This window comes from Pleurodeles waltl, chromosome 2_1, assembly GCF_031143425.1.
Source record: "Pleurodeles waltl isolate 20211129_DDA chromosome 2_1, aPleWal1.hap1.20221129, whole genome shotgun sequence".
Lineage (NCBI taxonomy): Eukaryota > Metazoa > Chordata > Amphibia > Caudata > Salamandridae > Pleurodeles > Pleurodeles waltl.
Window position 1 is genome coordinate 299,963,245 of NC_090438.1, and position 21,884 is coordinate 299,985,128.

General features: G+C 42.8%; 1 protein-coding gene and 1 long non-coding RNA gene across 7 annotated transcripts in view; one reads left to right on the forward strand and one right to left on the reverse strand.

The window, feature by feature from the left end:
• Nucleotides 1–21,884, forward strand: part of MBNL3 (muscleblind like splicing regulator 3) — a 525,152-nt gene that overhangs the window by 127,334 nt on the left and 375,934 nt on the right. The gene's annotated exons all lie outside the window — the stretch shown is intronic.
• On the reverse strand, nucleotides 3,450–20,422 carry LOC138258773 (uncharacterized). The gene is made up of 3 exons (XR_011198562.1): nucleotides 20,370–20,422; nucleotides 14,000–14,132; nucleotides 3,450–3,604 (listed from the first exon to the last, which is right to left on the reverse strand). It is a non-coding gene; the product is annotated as an uncharacterized lncRNA (long non-coding RNA).

The window sequence follows — 21,884 nt, forward strand, 5'->3', positions numbered from 1 at the left end:
AGAGTAGAAAGGTCCCTGTGCTCACTGTCTGCCAGGTTGGCAGTGACTTGTCAGGTAATGCCTGTTGGTGCTGCCACTTTGGACTTGAACATAGGCCTGGTTGCCTACCCACATGATGAAAAATCACTCAAGTTACGTGTTTCCCAGATGGAGCCACAAGTAGTTGAACCTTGGACCAGGCCATCCGCGCATTGATAAACCATCCATCGCTCACCACTGTGGGGTGAACAATCTGGTAGCGCCCCATCCCACTCAGTTGAAGTAAGCAAAGCTGCTTCCCCCATAAGTTCATCTCCTAGTGGAGGCTGGGGTAAACTGGGATGCTGTTATAAGGGAATAAACTCCAAATATTTTTCAAAACCCACATTTTAAATAATCACACTGTGGATACTTTTACATGTTATTAAGGCCTGCCTGGCCAGAATAGTATGTTTGGAAATCATGTATATTCAATTTTTAAAACAGTAACATAACTTTACTGCAAAGTTTAAATAAGTCCTGACATATTTAAACATTGCCAATTTAATAGAATAATTGTGAAACATTAAAATTCTGATGGGCCCCCGATAACTTTTTTTCCACTTGGGGGGGGGGGGGGGCGGCATTAAAATGTATGAAGTCCACTGCTCTCTATGATCATGGAACTCCTTGGTGACTTGCAGCATCTATGTAATGTAACAAAATGTGCTTGCCATCTAACTGTAATGAAAGTAAGGTATTCTTCATTATATATAGGCTTTAATTTCAGCAGTATTGATAAGAAGAAGGCATTTAAAAAGAAACGGATGGCAGGAACCAAAACCGACAGATAGATGAAAGCAGGAATGGTGTGAGGTAGAAACCAGAGGTAGATAAGGTAGGAACAAAGAGTAACACACAAGGCAGATGGGGAGCAACGCATAAGAAAAAGCCAGAGAAGAGCGAAGAACAAGACCAAAGAAAACATTGGTTGATAAAGGCTGACTGAGACTATTTTAAGTATATTACAGGCATTTGTGCTTCTAATACACAGGCCTAAAAATACATCTGAGCAGTTTAAGCAATTATCTTTGCGTTTGAATGTTATATTTGTCAAAACATGAACTATTCTTAAGTCATCGTCACTCAAAATAATTTGCACTTGAATGTTTTAAATGTCAATTTGTGGCAATTTATATACTTTCCTCCCCCTCACCCGCAGCTAAGAGACTAGGGGTTGTGATTGATGGAAATATTTCTATGTAGACTCCAGGAGGGTTTGGGCATTAAAATGCATGTTTTTATTAAAATTGATGAAAAAGGTGCCTCGTCTGTAAACTTTTGATGTACGAAAAGTGATAGTGATTCCAGCCAATCTCCTCTCGCCCACATTATGCTAACTCGGTCTATGCTGGCCTACCTAATACTATTTTACATAAACTACAAGTCATCCAGAATGAGGCAGCTAGATGGTTTTTGTGCCAGCCAAGATATGCCCTTGCTTCTTCCCATTTAAAGAAGCTGCACTGGCTTCCTGTCAGACACCAAATAAAATTCAAGGCTTGCTGCATGGCATTTAGAAGCATTAAGGGTTCAGATCCTAGGCTTGTAGCTGGCATGATTAACAAATATGTGCCTTCACGCAACGTAAGATCCAGCCATGCAAACCAACTGATTGTCCCAAAATGTCAGAAGTGCAAGTCGGGAGGCAGGCATTTTCCTATGTTGGCACCCACCATGTGGAACGCTCTTTCTTTGAAAATACGTAAGATGAGTGACTTCAGTTCCTTCTAAAAAAGCCTGAGGACCTGGCTAGTCAAACAGGCTTACAATTCGCAATATAGCAGAAGCACCCCCACTCAGCACAAGAAAACGTGTGCTCTATGTACCCAGTAACATAACATATCATGACATTACGTAACTTTGAATTCTTATTTGTACATGTCTCTACCTTAGTGCACAACCCTGTCCTCACCCCCGTCAATTTTCTATTCCCTCTCTTTTATTTTTTATTTCTCTTTCTTTTTCTCCCTCCCCCTACGATCTGCCTTGTGTCCCTGGATTGGTCCTTACAGGTATAACACCTTTTGGGTTTTGAAAGAGGAACGAATGGGCGACATGTTACTTTATTTCTCTGCATTAAGATTTTTGTTGCAATAGTAAAATATAACTTTCATTGCCGTGTGGTATGTGAAAAGTAGCAGCCTTTGACCTGTGCTTTCAAAACGTAGCCTAGGCTGTGTATTTTCTACGTTATCAAAAAGAAACTCTTATTGTTGTTTGGTCTTTGGAGAGAAGTTGCTGGATATTATGTTGTTCAACCGTAAAAACTGAATCGGCTTGTACATGTTTGTATGTGTACAACATTGTATTGTGCACCCTCTCCCCTACCTGTCCTTTTTCTTCCTCCGTATTTTCCTCAATCTTCCATAACCCTCTGTGTTGCCTGGGGCGTTCCAGGCACCTTTAATATCTGTACTGGCTGGAACAAGTTAGGTATGGCCTGGAAGTTTCTAAATATGAATAGACAGCATATCATTCTAGACTAGTTAAAGAGATCAAAAAAACTATTATGATTGTGTGTTCACTGAAAAAAATGATTTTTATTTTCATTTCTTCAGAGGTAAGGTCAAAGTTTCTGGGTTTTTCTTTGCAGAAGCATTAAGCATATCAGTGTGCCCACTTCTCCCATCCTCAGCTTCCAAATTACCATCCACCTGACACCATTCATGGAGGCACCACTATTGCCTACAGTTGGCCAACTGTGAACTGGCTCTGAATTCCATGCATGGAAGGTTGCATTGCAGATTGCCAAACAGTCTAATGGTTTCTGCACACGGCCGTCTTCTCTTCTTCTAGGGCCATTTAGGCCCTGGAAGGATCCGATCCTCAACCTGGCTTTTGTCTCACTACCATCTCTCCTGTCCATCCCATATGTCCCCATCCCTGTTTGTGATGTACCCAGTGGGAGAAATTACAACATGAGCTACAACTGTAATATAATATCTGAAGATATACTAAACTTCAGAATTAAATCCTTATCAGACTTATAAAAGCAAGCTAATAAATTAAGGTCATTCCAAGAAAAATGATACCCGGCTGCTGTACAAAATCAAATAATAACAGGAAAGAACAAAGAACAAGTTCACAATTAGAAAACCTTTAATAGAAGAGTGTGAATAAACATATTATTGTGACTTATATGTGTTATAAATAAATGAAACTCTAATCCTAAATCAGACACACCACAGTCAGACTAGGCGACAAAAGACAATATATTACAATGGAGCCAAGTATTTAACTTACACATGTAAAAACATGGAGAGACTAATACATGATAAATACAATAAATACAGACATATAAAAACATATAAAAAACAGAAAAACAATACTCAAACTCTGATAGTATGATACAGAGATAATCTATATTTGAAAAAGAGCAGGTCCAAATTGTGTCGCTACAACAAATATATGCTGTGGGAACCAACGGCCTACGTGCGTTTCGGTGTTCCTAGAGATTACAGGTCACCTTCTTCAGGGCCATTCCCATTGATAAAGGACAGCAAAAGTCTAATTTAAGCAGCCAGGTTCTTAAATTAATTGAATATTGGATGCTTGATATACTGAAGTCACATAGTCATGTCATCTAATGGAAGAAAAAAATATATATAGAGTTATATGCATAAATAGCATTGTTAGCTTTAATAAAGTTAATTAATTCGAATCTTCAATATGTAAGTATATATGTCTACATAGACGAATATATAGTAGACATGCACATTATTGTTCAGTGACATACATTTTCTCTCATTTTTCACTAGGGGTGGTTAGGTAAGCAGTGCTCAGATGTAGGTTGCTGTGGGGCTCAGAGGGGTACCAGGGACTGTGGACAGGACCGACCCCAGAGCTGACAGAGAAGGAGAGAAGGTGCAAGCCCCATGAACAAGGTGGCTTCTGCTGAATCAACAGAAGAGTAGTGCATGGAGATCTATAGAAACATACTGATTCACTTAGTTGTTTTATACAGCAACAAGCATTGGCCCCACCCTTATGCCTGGCTGTAAAAGAGTGCTGTATGGGAATGTGAAGCATTATAAGTACATGGCATGTTAATGATGATAATGAGTATGTATTTGTGTGGAAGCAAAGAACTGTAGAATAGCATTGGTGTAGATTACATGGTCAGGTGGCAGCTCCACTTTCAATCTAGACCTAAAAGACCATGTAGGTAATTACTGGCTTCCACCCACCTGTGCTGCTGCCAGAGAAGAACATACATTATCTAGTTATTTAAGACATTTTAATAGCATTGCAGACACATGTGTGTGCCCCTGTAAGATCAAGTTCTGTCAAGTTCTGTCAACTGGATTTATAAACACAATGACCAAAGCTATGTGGAAGGCAAGTATTTGTTTTTTAAAAGCACACAACTTCTGCCCAATTAAAACTTGGATTTGTGGCTCCCAATATGTGGGTGGAACCAAAATCATCTCTAATAGTGCCCACATAATTGTCTGTCTATCTAGCTCGTAATAAAAGAAAGTATAGGGAACAGGAATTAGAGACTGCACTACATAAAGGAATAACTTAGTGGCACAAAATATATACAGTTTTCTTGAATTTTCTAGGCTAGTGGTGTGGTTGACATAGTGGTCGGGCGTAGATATTCAGAAGTGCTGAGACTTTAGGTTAAATGGCGTTGGAAAAGCGATGCTGTAAGACTCCTCCTAAGAGCGACGGCGAAGAGAGAGTTGAGTGAATCCTGCCAGCGCATGTTCGAGAAACCTGCAGCATCCCAAACAGGACCGTGGTCGTGTTTTTGGCTTGTTGTAGCTAGGAGTGAATCTGCCTGAGTTTTTTTAAAATTATTTTTGACATGCGTAGGGACCTGGGTTGAGATCCACATGCAGTAAATTAGAAACGCGGCTTGAAAGGAGAGGCCTAGCACTGAAACGAGTCAAATTCAGCCGCAGAACGAAGAATCTTGAGGAAGGGAAATGCAGAAATAAAGCGCAAATAAAGCGCAGACAGCAGCAAGAACTGGAAGGCAGGCATCCGTCACGGATCGAAGATGCAAACAGTTCCGCGCGTGACCTGCTGCGCGCTAACCACATATTTGCCTCAGGAATAAAAAGAGCTCGGCGGAAACCTGTACCGAATAATGCCATGTTTTATGTTGGTTCGTCACGAGACAGGTGAAAGCTGCCGAGCTCAGAGAAAGGGCCGCCAGCAAAACTTTGGTAAAAAAGCATAAGACATAAAGAAGAAACAAAATGTTTGTGCTGCGAGGTCACAGGAAGAAATACTACTAAGCGGTGGTTAAAGTAGCATATTTCAGGCGGGGCCCACGTGATTAACACCAAAGTGATGATTTCCGTAAGGGAGAATCATGTCTCCGGGGACTTTAAGTGGGCCGGGCCAGTCCGAGCCGCAGACTCGATAGTAATTAACAACAGACATTGAAAGATGTCCTTCTCCAGAACGGCAAAAACACTGATCGATTTGAATGCAAAAACGATTCTGTAATCCATGTCATAAAATTGGTTTCCATCTATTTTTAACATTTTCCTAATATTACATTCACAGATGGTGTTAACTATTTCCAGGATATTGTGTTCCATTTTTCCTTGTTTAGCATATTAGACGTGCACAGTATATACGGTCGGCTGAGTCCCCTCCGTGTATTTTATAGCGGCCTGTGACTGAGGCCCTGGAGTTCAGGCTGAAGGCAGCACAAGTTCCTCACAGTGCCTGTCAGTTGCTCAAACAGGTGTTCAGAATACATGATCATTCAATCATTGGCCTCCCTGTAGAGCGAACAGAGCAGCGGTTACGTATTTCAGTTGCAATTGTGAATCTGTACAAATATTTGTGACGGAAATACACAATTGTCAAGGCAAAATGCCGGGCTTACAGGTGAAGGGGGTGCGTTGTGTGTTTGGGGGGGTGAAGGGAAGGCGATGTGTGGAAGTGCATTCGGGAGACAGTAAGAAGAGGGTGCTGTAGAGAAATGCTGAGGGGTCTGATAGGCAGATGCAGGAGACAAGGGGAAAAAGTACGTACATGTCTAACAGAGTGAACACAAGAGGAGTGATTGAGACACACTGTAGACCTCTGTCACTTTCATAGTCCTCATTAATGCTAAATTCATACCCTCACAATTTCAAATGTGAAACATTTTCAATATTATTTACGCTAAAATCATTGTTGTTACTCATAACAGCTAATAACCAGTGACGAATCCAAGAGTCCTGGCTGGTTTTAGGTATATGTCAGATGTTGCAATATATATCTAGATGCAATAACTGAAAGCACAGTGAGGAACCAAAATACTGGTTGGATGGCACGCTGTGGGAATCACAGAAATGTACTTTACATGTTTAGGCCGTGCCCTCTATTATGCAGGCCACTGCCCTCTTAGAGACCCACACTTTTTCACTGCACTTACAGCCATGATGTTTCCCTTTAAATGTTCTTCAAGTTGTTCAATATTACAGTAAATAGATAGCAAATCCCCCTCCTGTATACCTCCTGCTATGCTCCTCCTACTGTGCAATAGGGTTCAATCAGATATTTGTACTATTCCCTGCAAACGCGGGACACCCTTATTTCCATACACCTCTCACTGCTTCGTACTCCCCATTCTGCTCTCAAACACCTTGAATATCATCACAAAACATGCTTGATTTCATCTATAGTTCTGTAGCATTTAATGGAAAAAAAACTCTTAAACATCACAACTCCATTACAAAGTTATTTTAGTTTTCTGGGCTGGCTTGACTGCTTAGCTGTCTATGGGCCTCATTCCGACCCTGGCGGTCATGGACCGCCAGGGCCGGGGACGGAGGAAGCACCGCCAACAGGCTGGCGGTGCTTCAGGGGCAATTCTGACCGCGGCGGTAAAGCCGTGGTCAGAAAAGGGAAACCGGCGGTTTCCCGACGGTTTTCCCCTGCCCCAGGGAATCCTCCACGGCGGCGCTGCAAGCAGCGCCGCCATGGGGATTCCGACCCCCTTCCCGCCAGCCTGTTCCTGGCGGTTTACACCGCCAGGAAGAGGCTGGCGGGAACGGGTGTTGTGGGGCCCCTGGGGGCCCCTGCAGTGCCCATGCCACTGGCATGGGCAGTGCAGGGGCCCCCTAACAGGGCCCCAGCAAGATTTTCAGTGTCTGCTTGGCAGACACTGAAAATCGCGACAGGTGCCACTGCACCCATCGCACCTCAGCAAATCCGCCGGCTCCATTCGGAGCCGGCTTCATCTTTGCTGGGGCTTTCCCGCTGGGCCGGCGGGCGATCTTTTGCAGATCGCCCGCCGGCCCAGCGGGAAAGTCGGAATGCCCCCCGCGGTCATCTGACCGCGGGGCGGTGTTTGGGCGGTTTCCGCCCAGTGGGCGGTGCCCGCCGCCCGCCGGGGTCGGAATGACCCCCTATGTGCGGACCTTATTTGAACAACCTAAAAAAGAGCTTTCAGGAGTACCACAGAAGAGGGGCTTTGGCTCTCTCCACATGTTTGTGGAGAGGAGCACATGTTTTGATTGGACAGAAGTTGGGTGCTTCTACAGAAGCAAGTGCTTCCCCTCCAGGCAGGTTTGATTATTTTGTTTGTACATCCAGCTGCCTGAGCCAGCAGCAGCATGGCTGCCTAGAGAAGTCTTACTAAAACACATAAAATGGCAAGCTTACAAGGGGTTAAGACTCTATATTTCTGGGGCACAAAATAGCCCTGTAATGCTGTCAACGTGTCTAAACAGGTAGATAACTTATGGTTTTTGTTTTCCTTTGGCAGAACCAAAGGTGGGAAGAGGACAGTCATGAGGAATATATTGCTTTGATCCAGACCCAGCACCCTCCCCTTCTATCATTAACGTTATACTTCAGAGTTCAGTTGTGTGTTTGAGAGCAGTATTGGATGTGCAGAGCTTCACCAATCAGTACAGAATTTTAGGTTTGGCTAGATAGCGGATCTGTGGCCTGACCTTATGTGATAAACAAAAAATAGCTTTCAAAGTATTACTCAGAAAAGGGCTTAGACTCCATCCACATGTTGGTTCCGCTGATTATGCAGAATTTGTGAGTTTCTTCTAAAGAAATCAGCTTGAATTGTACTTTTTCGCTTATGGCAAAGCTTATATTCACTAAAGCAGCACTCATTTGGTTATGGTCGCATGCCAGTGACCATGACTACAGCACTAATCTGTTTATCAATGCAATGTTATTATAAGGCACTAGGCCTTACATATTTATTGTGAAAAGCGTATGTTGAATTCCACACAGTAACACAGGGCATTTCCTCTGGCCCTACCCCGTTTAATATCTACATGTCCCCGCTAACTACTTTAATTGAATCCTGTGGGGTGGCAACCATATCATATGCTGGTGATATCTAACTGCTTATCACCTTCAATCATTTGACTTCCCAGAAAATGTCTTCTTTTGTTACCGGTTTGAATGATGCCCTGCATTAAATGTGCAAGAACTATCTTCAATGCAAAGCTGACAAACTTGAAATTCTCGTGCTGAGCAAAGCTAGAGACCTTTGGAGCATGGGCCATTCCTTCCTTCCTTTCACCAACATTGACAGCTCTGAGTCTGGGAGTAGATGAAAACCTATCCATGGACACCCAGATTAGGTCAATGGCTGTGACTTCTTTTGGCCTGCTGAGTTCAGTCAGGAAATTCTTGGGCTTTTTTAACAGACGAGGCCTGTAGGACAGTAGTCCATGCTTTGATAACATTGAGGCTGGACTACTAAAATTGCCTCCATTTCGGTGTGGCTGATTTTAAGAATTGGCCCAGCTTATTTTGGGTTTATCTTGGCGAGAATCTGATTCTTCTCATTTTAGGGAACTGGTTTTTCTACCCATCAATAAAATATTCTGTTTAAAGCTTTAACCATCATTCACTGTGGTTTCTACATTTGGGACCCTAGCTACCTGATCAGGAGAATCCTCCAGTATGTCCCCTCTAGAACTCTCCGCTCGCCCACAACTTTATTTGTTAAGATTTCTAAGTTTTGTCTCATCAGATTGTTCTGTCTTCGTGCTGGCCTGGAGTGAGCACTAAAAGAAAAGAAGCTTGTGTCACACAAGCTTCTTTTCTGTTGGCGCTCAATCTAGGGCGAGTCCCCTTTCAGGGAAGAATTAAAAATGCATTTTTTTAATGCTGGACTGACTGTGGGTGGCTTTTTCTGATCAAGGTTAGATAGTGCTGAGACATTCCATTGGAGTAGCTTTGACCTTTACAAATTGTATTTATTCATTCATTCATTGAATAGGCCTGTGTTAGTTAAGGTGTAAAGCCAAAAGTAAAAGATATAGGACTTATAGATTGATTGAGAAAAGTCATGCCAAGTTCCATAAGTTTGATCTGTTTACTATGAAATATTATGACAAAGCCAGTAGGCCTGATCAACTTATTGGGTAAAGTGTGTTAAAGGCAGTATGCCATTAAAAATTGATTGTTATTACACTTTGCTAAAGCCTGTAGTAAGGTATTTTGTTAAATGGAACTCACAGATTAAAGTAGTAGGGAAAGATGTTGGTGACCCAACCAAACAAACCATGGGGATGGAAGGTATGTACTACGATAATCCTCACTAGGATCTGTTTGGAGAGACAGTATTTTTATTTCCCAACTGAAATTGTACTTACATTTGTAATTTTAAGATTGTATGCCTGGTGGTTGCCCTGTGTGAAAGCTTGCACTCAGTACAGTGACAAGCCATGGATAACAGCTATAGGCCTGATTGGGCCACAAAGAAAACACACATCAGATGCCATGGGACTGATCTGTTTATTATAAAAAGTTTTGATAAAGGCAGTAGGCCTGACATACTGATTGTGGGAAGCAAATAGTAAAGTCAAAAGGCATTTATTGGTGGATTGTTATTCCTCTCTATTAAAGCCTACAGATAGTTATGTTGTTGCATGAAGTGACACTGATTATCTTTGCAGGGAAGGATTTTGGTGTTGGTTACTGCCTCTGACAAACTCTTTGGGTAGAAGATTTGCTCTGTAGTATTTCTTGCTAAGAATACTCTTTCTGTTTGTCAGACTCTTGTAATAACAATAAATAAATAATACAATCATCCATATACATTAATATATATCTATATACATAGATGGTCTTTGCATCAGCTCTGTTCTGCCTTTGGTCTGTCTGACATTTACATTCTGCTTCCATCCATGACAATATTCTGCATGGAGCTGTGGTTCAGTCCACATCAGTCCACTTGAAAATGACCATGCTTCCATTTCAGGGCTTGTTCACCTATATTTAGGCCTTAAACTCTTTAGTTTTTAATGTTCTTGTTTTATAGATCTACAGTCATTCATTTGCTTATCCTCTTATTATTATTTTTTCTTAAGAGGACACAACAGCTTTCGAGGCAGTGCTAATGGGTCACTTGCTTGCCACTCCTTTCATCTGCAGTGCGCCGCATCCAATGTAGTCAGTTCCTCGCACCATTCTAGAATGCAGTGGTCAATGGTATATCATTGTTTTGCCAATTCAAGATGGCAACACATTGGTTCTAAATGAGGCTGAGGCAGACATGTCGGAACTTTAAAACAACTATAAACTATGTACGATACCATTGTAGGATGGATTCCCACTGCTGTGTTTAGTTTTGTTATTTCAAGCAAATGCCCACTGTTTAGATTGCAGCATGTTTGTTCTGCTTGTATTCTTTTAGTATATCTTTCACCTGTTGTTGAGTTTGTGTGTGCTTTATTGCAGCTGTGCCAGAGAATGAATGAAAAGAATGAGTTGGTGGTTGGTTGAAAAGATACAGTGAGTGACAGGGTGATGTTTGACAAGCTGTTTAATGCCTAAACCCATCAAGGACACAAAAGGGGTACTTTTATTCATGAGTTGGATCTTTTGGCTTTGTCAGTGCTTGTTAGGTGAGTCTTACACAACACAACAACAACAAAAAGTTCAGTGGTGCAAATCTTTGAGAATGGTGATAGGAGTATATGGGACAACAAACCCACTTAGGAGAGGCACTACATGCATGTACCCACCTATTCACCTGTATAAACGTATGCATCCATGTGTCACTTAATCGAAAATAACTCTTACTGCATGTGAACAGTGGCACATGTTACTTTTGTCATAAAATGACTCCCTCGCTTACTGCTGACTACTTATCCTAATTTGAATGGTACTACATCAGTTGCTTATCATTATGTTGAAGGTTGAACTAACAAACATTCTTCTTTCCTGAAATAGTACTGCTTACTTTACCCCTTGGAAAAAAGATAAGAGTACCAGCCGCCTCTTTCTTCTAAACAGTGGGTCTTTGGGAGTCACCGCCTTGCATATGTGCATAGCAGATGTTAAGATACTGAAACCCTCATTATGAGAGGGCCAGTAAGTCTGCCTTTGTTGTAAATGGCCAACAGAGCAACCTAGTATTCACGGATGAAGAATTACCAGGGTCAACTCCACAAGGTCCTACCCAGAGGACTTTGTCCTCTTTAAACTGCTGAGAATGAATGGTTCACATGCGGGACTGGGTGTGAAAACACCTATTCTTGCATGTTAATCCCCATTCTATACTGGACAGTAGGGTAGTAACTCGTAATGCCGCAGTAATACTGTAACCTGGTGTTACGGAAGCCCCTACAGTATACTTCATTTTTTCCACATATGGTATTGTGCCGAGCGGTTAATAAATCAAGGAAGCCATATCCTATCCAGAATGTTTTTGAAACATCTTGTACCAATCTGCTTTTGGCATCTCATGTAGAATAGAATATCTTTAAAGCAGCCTCCGAGATTACGCAACAACGTTTACTCCGCAGGTATTGTGTCCAGGAAGGTGGACATCCTCCTCAGAGTTGATTCTGATGATCTGTTATTCTTATGGTTAAACTCTTTCTCTGCTAAGCTTCACATACATGCGCAGCTTCTGCTCCTTGAGAGGTCGCTAAGATGTGGATTATAAGCACCAGTATTTTTGCCTATTAGTCGTCCTATCCCACAGATCATTATTGGCTTCTGTTTTAACTTTTTAATCTCCTCCGAATTAGTGCACTGAGTAAACTTTGTGCCATTTTTACCTTATTATCGTGTTGTGTGGACAGTGCTGAATACAAGTAGAAATGCAGTTTCCTCTATGCGCACCCAACTGATGGTTTATGACTGAGTCACCGGGCATGGTTTGCCAGCTGAAAGCACCCTTGCATTTCTACTAGGATAAAACAGAGAGAGGTCTGGAGTAAAGCTATGACAGTGTAGAATGGAAGTTTGCTCGTAAGGAAGGCCATCGTGATAGACAAGGAGAATTGCCTGTAGTCTTGAAAGGGGTCAAACTATCCTCACTCTGCCTTACAAGCTCTTTTCAAGAACAGGTATGGTTGTGTCATTCTTAGCAAGGGGTCTGTTAACTGGATTGTACATGGCCTAAGTAATTTCTACCTTTAGGATCTCAACAGAATACAGAGAAACTACAGAAACAGGTATACACCAAACAAAAAGACAAATAATAAAATATTTTAATGAATTCACAAATCTAAAAAAACGTAATTTTAATGAGACCGTTGGAGGTTTGCAAAATCTGTTTTTCAATTGTAAAAGACAAATGGTTATGCTAGGACAGGGCTGCCTCTTTTACTGCTAAATCATGCTAGCTTTGTCAGTGCTTCGGCTGAGGTCCCCAAACTGTATGCTGTACTTCACCTCCTTCCCCAAATCAAGCTAAAGAGAAGAACATAATCTTTAGCCCACTATTTCAACTTTTCTTCACATTTACAAAACGTTAACATTTTAATTTTTCAGGTTTGCTTCTTTATTGATATATACTTTAGTAATCTGGTAATATTGCTTAATTTTCTGTACAGTCAGGACCCCCTCAGTAGGAGTGGCGGATCCGTCCGGGCCATCCACTCATACCTTTTCTGGTTATTAGCACCAAAGAGGTTATGAGCACACAGGAGGCCATAAACATTAATAGAAATAGAAAGGTGAAGCTGCTATTGAGCTGACAACTCTATACAGTAATCTGAACCAATAGTATTTTATAGTGTTAGCACTGACACATTTTTGTTTAAAAAAAATGTAATGTCCTCTAGTTGAGGCCTTGTGAGCCAGTGGTGCTCGCAAACAGGTGTATTATAGTAGATAGTAATCTGTTTACTATGGCTACAGGGCTGTGGGCATAGTGAATAATTTAAGGCCTGATTTAAATATTGGCGGACAAGTTATTCAGTCACAATGGTGACAGATACTCCGTCTGCCAATATCTAAATCCCATAGGGTGTAATGGGATTTAGATATTGCTGGACGAGATATCCGTCACCGTTGAGACGGATTAACTCAGCTGCCAATATCTGAATCAGGCCCTTAATCTACATATTGTCTGCCATGAAAGCATACACTGTGTGGTAAAAATCACATTGCAGCACACAACCATACAGTGCAAGCGAACAGTAAGCATCTTGGAAGTTCTCTCTCCTTAATACCCTGTCCAAGTATCTAAATTTGTTCAATTTTCAAATGAGTGGTCAAGTTTGGATGTGCACCAAGACTGTCCTGGAAATGCATCAGATGGATAGGGTTGCATCACACGTTTGAGGCAGACGATAACCAATATTTAATATATTTCCAGAAAGAGAGGTGGTTTTGCATTTTACAATTCCATGCTGGAAAGAGTTCTATTGTTTTGTAGCTTGTGTAAAGAAAAAAGAACCTCCCAGGAGAGATTTGTAGAATTGAGATGACCCAGTCTGATGCTGGGCTTTTGAGCACAAGCAACGTCCAAGCTCAGAGAAACATAACTTATTGTAGGAACATTGCTTAAGGTGCAATGCAGAGGGCCTTTAAAGCAATTGGCGGGGACAAAGAGATTATTGTAAATACATCTAAAGTAGGTATTGCACTAACAAAAAGATTAGTGTTATGAAAAAAGTGTTAATGAGCTTCCTCAAATCCATTTACTTCAATGTAAGACACATTTTCTTTAAGAATTTTATTAGACTTTACATTATTAACACAGCACATGCAACCTCATTGTGGTATAAACAAAAGATAACTAACTCACCATAGGCAATCCATATAATAAGATGATGAATATATAACCGTCATCTTAGCTAGTGACTGTGATCAGTGACTTGTGTTGACATCTTACAGGTGCAGTTTGTGTAGGAGTTGGAGATGAGACATCCCAGGAGCTCCTAGAATGCAATGAAGAAAGTGTTTATTTGGAAATTGTTGTACCAGCTTCACTATTTAAGGGTCATAGAAGTTTCAAAGGGCATATGGTTGAGAGTGCATAGCAGTGCTTGCAGCAACTCTTTTTAATCGACTAAGTCATACTGATTTTTCATTCCTTCTAACTGCCCTGAAATTCACTACTTCTGCCCTTGACCGTTCCACCACATCCCTCAGCTACCCACTCACCCTTCTAATTGTTAGTTTGTGTCTAGTCAGGATTTGGGCCAACATAGCCATCTTCTTTTTCTTGCATTTTTCTGAAGATAGGAGATATCCAGGCTTGTGTAAAACCTGTATCTGAAGACTTGTGAATGAGAATTGTTCCCAACAATAGACTATATCATGGCATTCTCAGCATAGGCCACCACCTGCGAAGATGATGGCTTACCCTGAATCTTCATCAAAGCTTTCAGGGAATAGAGCTCTGGCTTCAAATCTATTTTTGAACTGCATCACATTTTCCTTAATACACATACTGGATTTGCTGCTGCGGAAAAGTAATGTGCATGGATATTGTACAAGACTTAGAAGAACTGAAATCTTAAAGTTTCAGAGATTCACTTCAGGATTGCCTGATACACCTACACCTTTTCCGAGAATATAACTGGAACTTGTGTTGGAAAGCTAATTGCTGTCCCCTCGTTGAAAACTAAATCTTGTGACATAGAAGCCCTTTTATCCATCTGGAAAAGGGCACTTGTCCATTAGTGTGTGGGGATGATGATAAGATGCTTTCCACGGCTGCTCTTACCTTCCAATGCAAGATCTCTTTGCCAAATAACTGAACTACTTTGATCCCAGTATTTTTAAGTTCGCATTAGCTCTCTCGCCAGCATCATGTATAGAAACAAAATCTTTAATACGAAAGCGTGTATATACAAATAAACGGGGGGCTTTGAGTCTGCGCTGTTTATCCACCTGTCCAATTGTGATTCACATTCTGCTTGGACGACCACAGCATAGAGCATTGAGCAGTAGGTCAACCTGCTTGAGCCAATAGCACATAAACCTAGAAAGAAGCACACTTCAGTACCAGTGTGAACAGGCCAGTACTTTATTTTTCCAATGCATTTTATTTACATTCTTGATCCTTACTATTGTTTTCATCAGCCTTCTATGATTGAGCGCTATCCTCAGGCTACGGTAGTTCAAAGTCAGAAGTACCTCTTTCTGTGCAAACATAATACTGTTGTCCTGTGATCTGCATTAAAGCGAAAAGGTGTTTCTACACCTGCTTGGAAGCACCCATATTGTCTAATTAAAATGATATGCAATATTTATGTTTTAATTTTTTTTTTATTGCAAGCATGTGGTTGTTAAAAATAAAAAGAGCTTTAACCATCACACTAGCTTCCCAAGGCTAAACCTATTGGCTTTGTCAATGTTTGTTAGGTTTGGTTTTCTAAAAACTGTGCAAGACATTCATATGCCAATTCCTTTTGGATATACAAGAACAAGGGACGTGGGTGTTCTAGGTGAAGTTGTTGACTTTGCAAATGGCTGAGCAAGCGGCGTACGGTAGAATGGAGTCGAACTACTTTATTACGCTAAATTTGCTTTTAGTGTTGTCCTTGGTGGAATGTTAGAAAAAAATAGAAGCATCACGTAATTCGCATGTGTCGGACAGTGCATTCCCTGATGGTTACACTTCATTTCTTCTTTATTTCACTTCCCATTGGAACATTTTACTGCCTGGAGACCTTCAATTCGTTAATGAAATCTGAATACTAAATCTAACATTCCAAAAGGAGCCGTCACGCATCTTGTTCAGAATGTGTGTTGTAAAATAAAATTGAATTTAAAGTTGCAAACCAAAAACAAATCACATTTTAAAAATCAAAACAAAACAATGTATGTTTCTTTCTATTTCCCATGCTTCTATATAAGTGCATGGCTAGCCAAGTGTCCCATGACTCGTGTGACATCATCAGTTTGTTTTGGCATTTTAGCCAGCAGAACGTTGACTTTTGGAACGTGTGCTTTTGTGCTTTAAAAATCTTAGTAAAATGCGAATGGACAAAAATGCAGCAACTGGCTAAATATACGAGTAGCTTCTCTTGGAAATAAAACGTGTACGTGTATTCCTGCATGTTGTTTGTCTCGGTTACTTATTTTTGCCACCTATGCGCATCAGTGTCAGTACAAAACCAACCATTTTAAAATATGATAGCTACCTGCAAATAGCTTCCCAACCGTCCAATGCAAAATACTCCAGTACTTTAGAAGGAAGGTTTCAAGTGGCCCTCTTTGTTTTACAGAATATAAGGTTATTATCTTTTGTAGTATCTAGATAGATGTCCATTTGCTCATACAGGTTTTGACCTCACCCTGTAACCTTACTTAGGGACGGCTTAAGTACTGGTGGCTTTCATTTGTTTTAAAGCCCTGGCAAAGGCTGTCTTTACTAGTCCCAGGGCAGGTTCGGCCCTTAGCATGGGCGAGCTGAGCCCAGGCCCAAGGTGCCAATATTCTGAGGGACGCATGGAGCTGTGTGCCTTAAGGTTATGCCAACGGAAGCTCCCGTCTCGTCTTGCTCTAGCTTTGTGCTTGTCAATGCGTGTTAGTTTCTGTCTGATTCGCCAGTTTAAGGTGTTTTAGTCCTTCATTATCATACAGCGGGCTATGTTTTTAACACCCCTTTAGCCTCCTCCCTTCACCTTCTGACAGACACACACCAACAAAACCATGGTATTGATGAGGCAGCTAAACTATCAGTGATTTAGGTGAGCTGGGAGTGGTCCAGGGATATTTGTGTCCTAGTCCGTGGAGGAAGGGGGGTGTCAGTAAGGGCGCCAAATTTATCTACGCCCACACCCAGGGCGGTAGCTTAGCAAAGGCTGACTGACTGATCCACTCTGCTATCCACATAAAATACAGATCTGTTTTTTTTGCAGCAGGCACCCTCTGTGCTACTTCATAGCGAGTCAAAATGGCACTAGGCAAAATTCCAATCTGTCTAGCAGGAACATTAATCACAAGTTATCTTGTTACCTTGACATTGTTATTGCCTGAAAGTTGGCAGGGCACCGGTGGCACTGCTCTAAAGCGGACCCTGTCCTTCCTGCAAATCACAGTGCCCCCTTAATGCCTACATCCCATGGCCCTGAACTGCATCATCCAGCGGCTTGATGCACAGCACCATGTGCTGCCATGGAGCACGTCACTCACTGTTCAATAGAGGCGCGTCAGGGCTACCCTGATGTACAGTCAGTGGTTAATGTGTGCCAGTGTCTGGCGGGGGGACTCACCAGCATGGGGGCCGCGATTCTTTTGGTACCTCTGCCGCTTTTTGACAGATAGTGTTGTGGAAATAGTACTCTGTCTTTTTTACACAACACTAATTTGACAGTCTCTTATGGCAGCATGAGAGTGTGAGAATGGGGCGAAAGATAGAGAACAAATCTGAGTGTGAATATGTGCGAGTTAGGGGCTTATATGTGGTGGGTAGTTAGCACCAGCACTATTTAAAAAACAGACTTTAAAGTAACTTTACAGGCAGAAACAATGATTTATTTGTCAACAGTGTGTGCAAGAACCGTCGAGGTAATCGAAGTCGGTAATGCGTTCAGTGTCGTACAGCGCATACTGGGAAGTTACCTTTAGGGGTCGGGCTGTATGCATGAGGTCCACGACAGCAGCACTGAGCGCTCTGGGGATGAGGCTGAAGGCAGAGCGAGACTCGGTCAGTGCCGGTCACTCTGCCATAAATGTGTTGTACCATTCTATGGGGAAGTCTGGGGAGGAATTGCCTAACTTTTAAAATATGGAAGGCGACAATGGAAACATTTTCTTAGGGGCAAGAACTCCCTCGCTGTTGCTCCTGAGCTCCGGTGGTCGCACATTTTCCTGTGCTTCGTTGTTAAACATCAGCCTGTGCCTCCTGCTGCAGCGTCATACACATAGACCTACAGAGGTACACAACCCTAGAAGAGTGAATACTGTAACCAGTGCTTTAAATGGGCCGGTCCTCACCGGTACTGAGTACCGGCACTTCTTATTTTTACCGAGCTGAGTACCGGCACTTCTCCACTCCCAAGTAGAGTACCGGTACTCAGGGTCAGATCGATAAGGTGGGCACTGAGCGACAGACCGGGCCCGGGGGCTTCCTGTGTGCATTATTTATCAGTTGCTAGCGGCCCGATGGGGCCTGAATGACCTGCTGGAGGCCTGCTGCAGGGGCAAGTGGGCCTCTTCTGCACCATCCCCACCTAGATGGAAGCTCTCAGTGTCCTCACCAGCCCCCTGCCAGGCCTCCATGCTGGGTTGTCTTTTTATGGGACATTGGCTGCCAGGGCACACTGATGTGTGCAGTTTGAATGAGTGGGAGGGGAGAGGCACTGAGCATGAGTGGCCACGTTTGAACCAAGGTAATCAGGTCCATTTTCACTGGGGTCTGACTGTCGTTCCACGGACTCAATTGCCCCTGCAAATCCCGCCCCGCCCGCCTGCTGGGACATTGATGAGGTGGTGAAGATGGCTCAGCGGCCTCCTTCGAGCCCAGGTGAGTTGGGTTGAAGTCTACTGACCTTTCCACCAAGCATTGCTCTCCTCCTGACCTCCACCCTGCTGGACTCTGCACATGTGCTGGACCCTGCAGGGCTCAGTATCTGCCACTGCCAGCTCTCCGGCCGTGGGGCCTTCTGCCCACAGGAGAGGAGGGAGAAGAAGGTGAGAGAATATGAAGAGTGAGGGGGTAGAGATGGAAGGAGCAGAGGCGGGTTGAAAGGAAAATGAGATAGAGAGACAGAGGTAGCGAGTGGGGCAGCAAGAGGAAAAGATAATGGGAGAGAAACAGAAGTGAGCAGGGGAGGAATTGAGAGACTAGAGATGTGAATACGGATAGAGATGGTGACTAGAGAGAGCGACAAAAACGAGAAAGAGAGGTGCGTTTTTATGATAAAAAGTGAGCCATAAGAGAGAAAGGGACGAAGCAATGTGCCTCACTGACTGCGCTTTCCAGGGGCTGTGCAGTTTCTCTACATTCATATTCTGTGAAGCATGCCTTGCAGCTGACACTTTGCCTGATGTGAGTACCTGCTAATCTGCAATGTATTTTTGGAGAGAATGGATGAGTAGACATATAAATTACTTTCGGATACCAATTCATGCTTCATGTTTGCCAAATCTAAGCACTGTCTGTATCAGTAATACCCAATTTAATATTACTCAATTTTCTGACATTTGTTTACCAGTATGCAAATATGTGACGTCCAAACTCACAGCAGATTTCAGCAGTAGTCACAACTCGCTGAGTCCTCATTCCAGAGTATGTTACTGTTAAGAGAGCCAATTTGCACTTGGGGGAATCTTGGGGTGTTTGGTGCGGCAGAAAGAGCCAGATGGAGGTGAGAACCATGAACACAACAGAACTGATTACAACGATAAATCTGCACATGAAAATAACATAACTGTGCAAAAACACTGCACCACGGCTGTACTAACACAAGTTATAACCAATGGAACGGGGACCTTTGAGACAACTATCAAAGGCAATGCATGGGCAAAATGCGTACTAGATAGAAGCATCCTCGTATCATCATATCTCACCTGCCTTTAGCCCCGCCCACTAGCCACGCCCCTAGCTCAATGTAATGAGTACCTGCACTTATTTTTTTCCATTTAAAGCACTGACTGTAACCATTTCCACTCTTCTGGGGTTGGGAACCACTGTGGGTCTATGTGCATGAAAGGCTCCTGGCTGAGAGTTTCCTGTTCCATGTGGCGTCCGGGCGATGTGCTTGTGTGCCCGGGGCCCTGCAGGGTCTTGTGTGCCTCTCTCTGTTGGCGAAAAAAGCAGAACTACTGGCCTAGTTGGTACTAGTTCTTTATTATTTTTCCTAGTGTCGTATTTGAAACCCTGAAACATGGTGGACCTGCTTCCCATCATTGGTCCAAAAATAACTGTGTATAGACCGCACTACCCACTGCGTAAGCAATGACAATGAATGCATAGAGAGCTGTGCTTAAAGCACGCACAGACACAGAGGCCTTGGTCTCTTCGCAGCGCTTTTTGGTGTGAACAGCATCCAGCTCATTCCCATGTCCAGCTTCCCAAAAAAGCTGCACCGCGCCCACCGGTAACCTGTGCCGTCTTGTTATTGTGGTTGCACCCAGGGAGGGGACAGTCTCCATCAGGAGATGGGGTGTGGCACAGCCGTATCCGGGGTGCACTAAATACATATTAAAGACTGACTCACCGTCGATTTGGGACAGGCTTTTCCGCGCTGTGCCCTTGCTTGGCTGCATCATGTGCTACGATGGCCACACCCACCCCTCCCCCGTTTTACATCGGAAGTGGCGCGCGCAGCTCCTTCGCAACCAATGAGATGGCGGAGTTGGTGGACGGGCACATGTGAAAAGCGTTCCGCTGGTTCTGGCCGGTATTCAGATCGTCCTTCTGAGATGCACCGAAACTGGTGCAGGCGTACAGTAGTTTATTTTTAAAATAAGAACAACTGTCGTTTTAGGTGCCTGTGCTCTTGCTAACCCTCCCCTTCTGCATGAACCCTGTAAATACATTGCACTAAGCCGGGAGGGTGTACAGAAAGGAGTAATTGAACGGAGAGGAGTGTTATGCCCCGATTCTTCCGACGTTTGAAGTGTTGGCAGTCACTTTGGAGTGCGCCAGGAGTATTCGATTATATTGATTTATGTAGAGTGCTTTCTGGAAGGCCGAGTAGGTCACAAATTACGAGATTTTATCATGTTTTGGTAATAAAAAGTGACTGCCCTCTTTTTAATGAATCGTGCTCTCTGTGAATTCCAAGTCCTTTTACTTGTGAGGCATACATGCTTTGTATATGCTGGTGGGATCTCAGGGTGTGACTGCCATCACTTTCTGAAAAGGTACTGGACATTATCATTGCATTGTGTTCACAGTTTTACACAAAAGGTACTATGGAAAGTGAAATAAGGTATAGCTGTTCTTCATGGACAACGCAGGCCTTAATGTCTCTACATGACACTTGTGTTATTGGAAATACATACAACTATCACTACATTCAACACATTTATGGCTATGATGCAAATGCGGCATTCAGTAGTATTACAACAGCAAATCTTGAATAACTAGAAAACTGCTTACTGCCTCATCAGTTCCACGTTGTGACCCTGTGCAAACTTAGAGTCACCCCCACTTGAGACAACAGCATTACACTGGGACTCTGTTATCATCGTGCAGCTGGCTCACAGTTGGTACCTGGTTTTTGTAAGGACCCTGTGCAAAGACAAAGTGATCTCTATTGAGCAGCAGGGCATTGCACTGTGCTACTGTCAGAGCTGGTGCTTCATACATGTAAAGTGGTGGTTGGTGTTTATAAATTGATTGCAGTAAATTCTTAGGGCGTGGCCATGTTTCTTATGAATTTACTAAATTGCTCCTCATAGCTCAGATTATGTAACAGGGCCCAGTTTTTGAGTTCTACTCTGGGTCACACTGTCAGCTTGTAGAGTGCCCTGTGGGAGACTGATTGTGTCAAGAAAGAAAGCAAAGGTGTAGGGGCTCAGTTGCAGATCAGCACATGTGGGCCTATTGCAATATAGCAGTACATTGATTATAAACCTAACAAATAAATAACAAAACATTTGGACCATAATCTTTAGTTGCCATTCAACAGTGGCTATCAATGGTGGCTGTCAATTGGATTTCTTCAACCTTAGTTCTAAACACCAAACTGCAGGACTGCTAAGTGGATGGCAAACTGCATATAGAT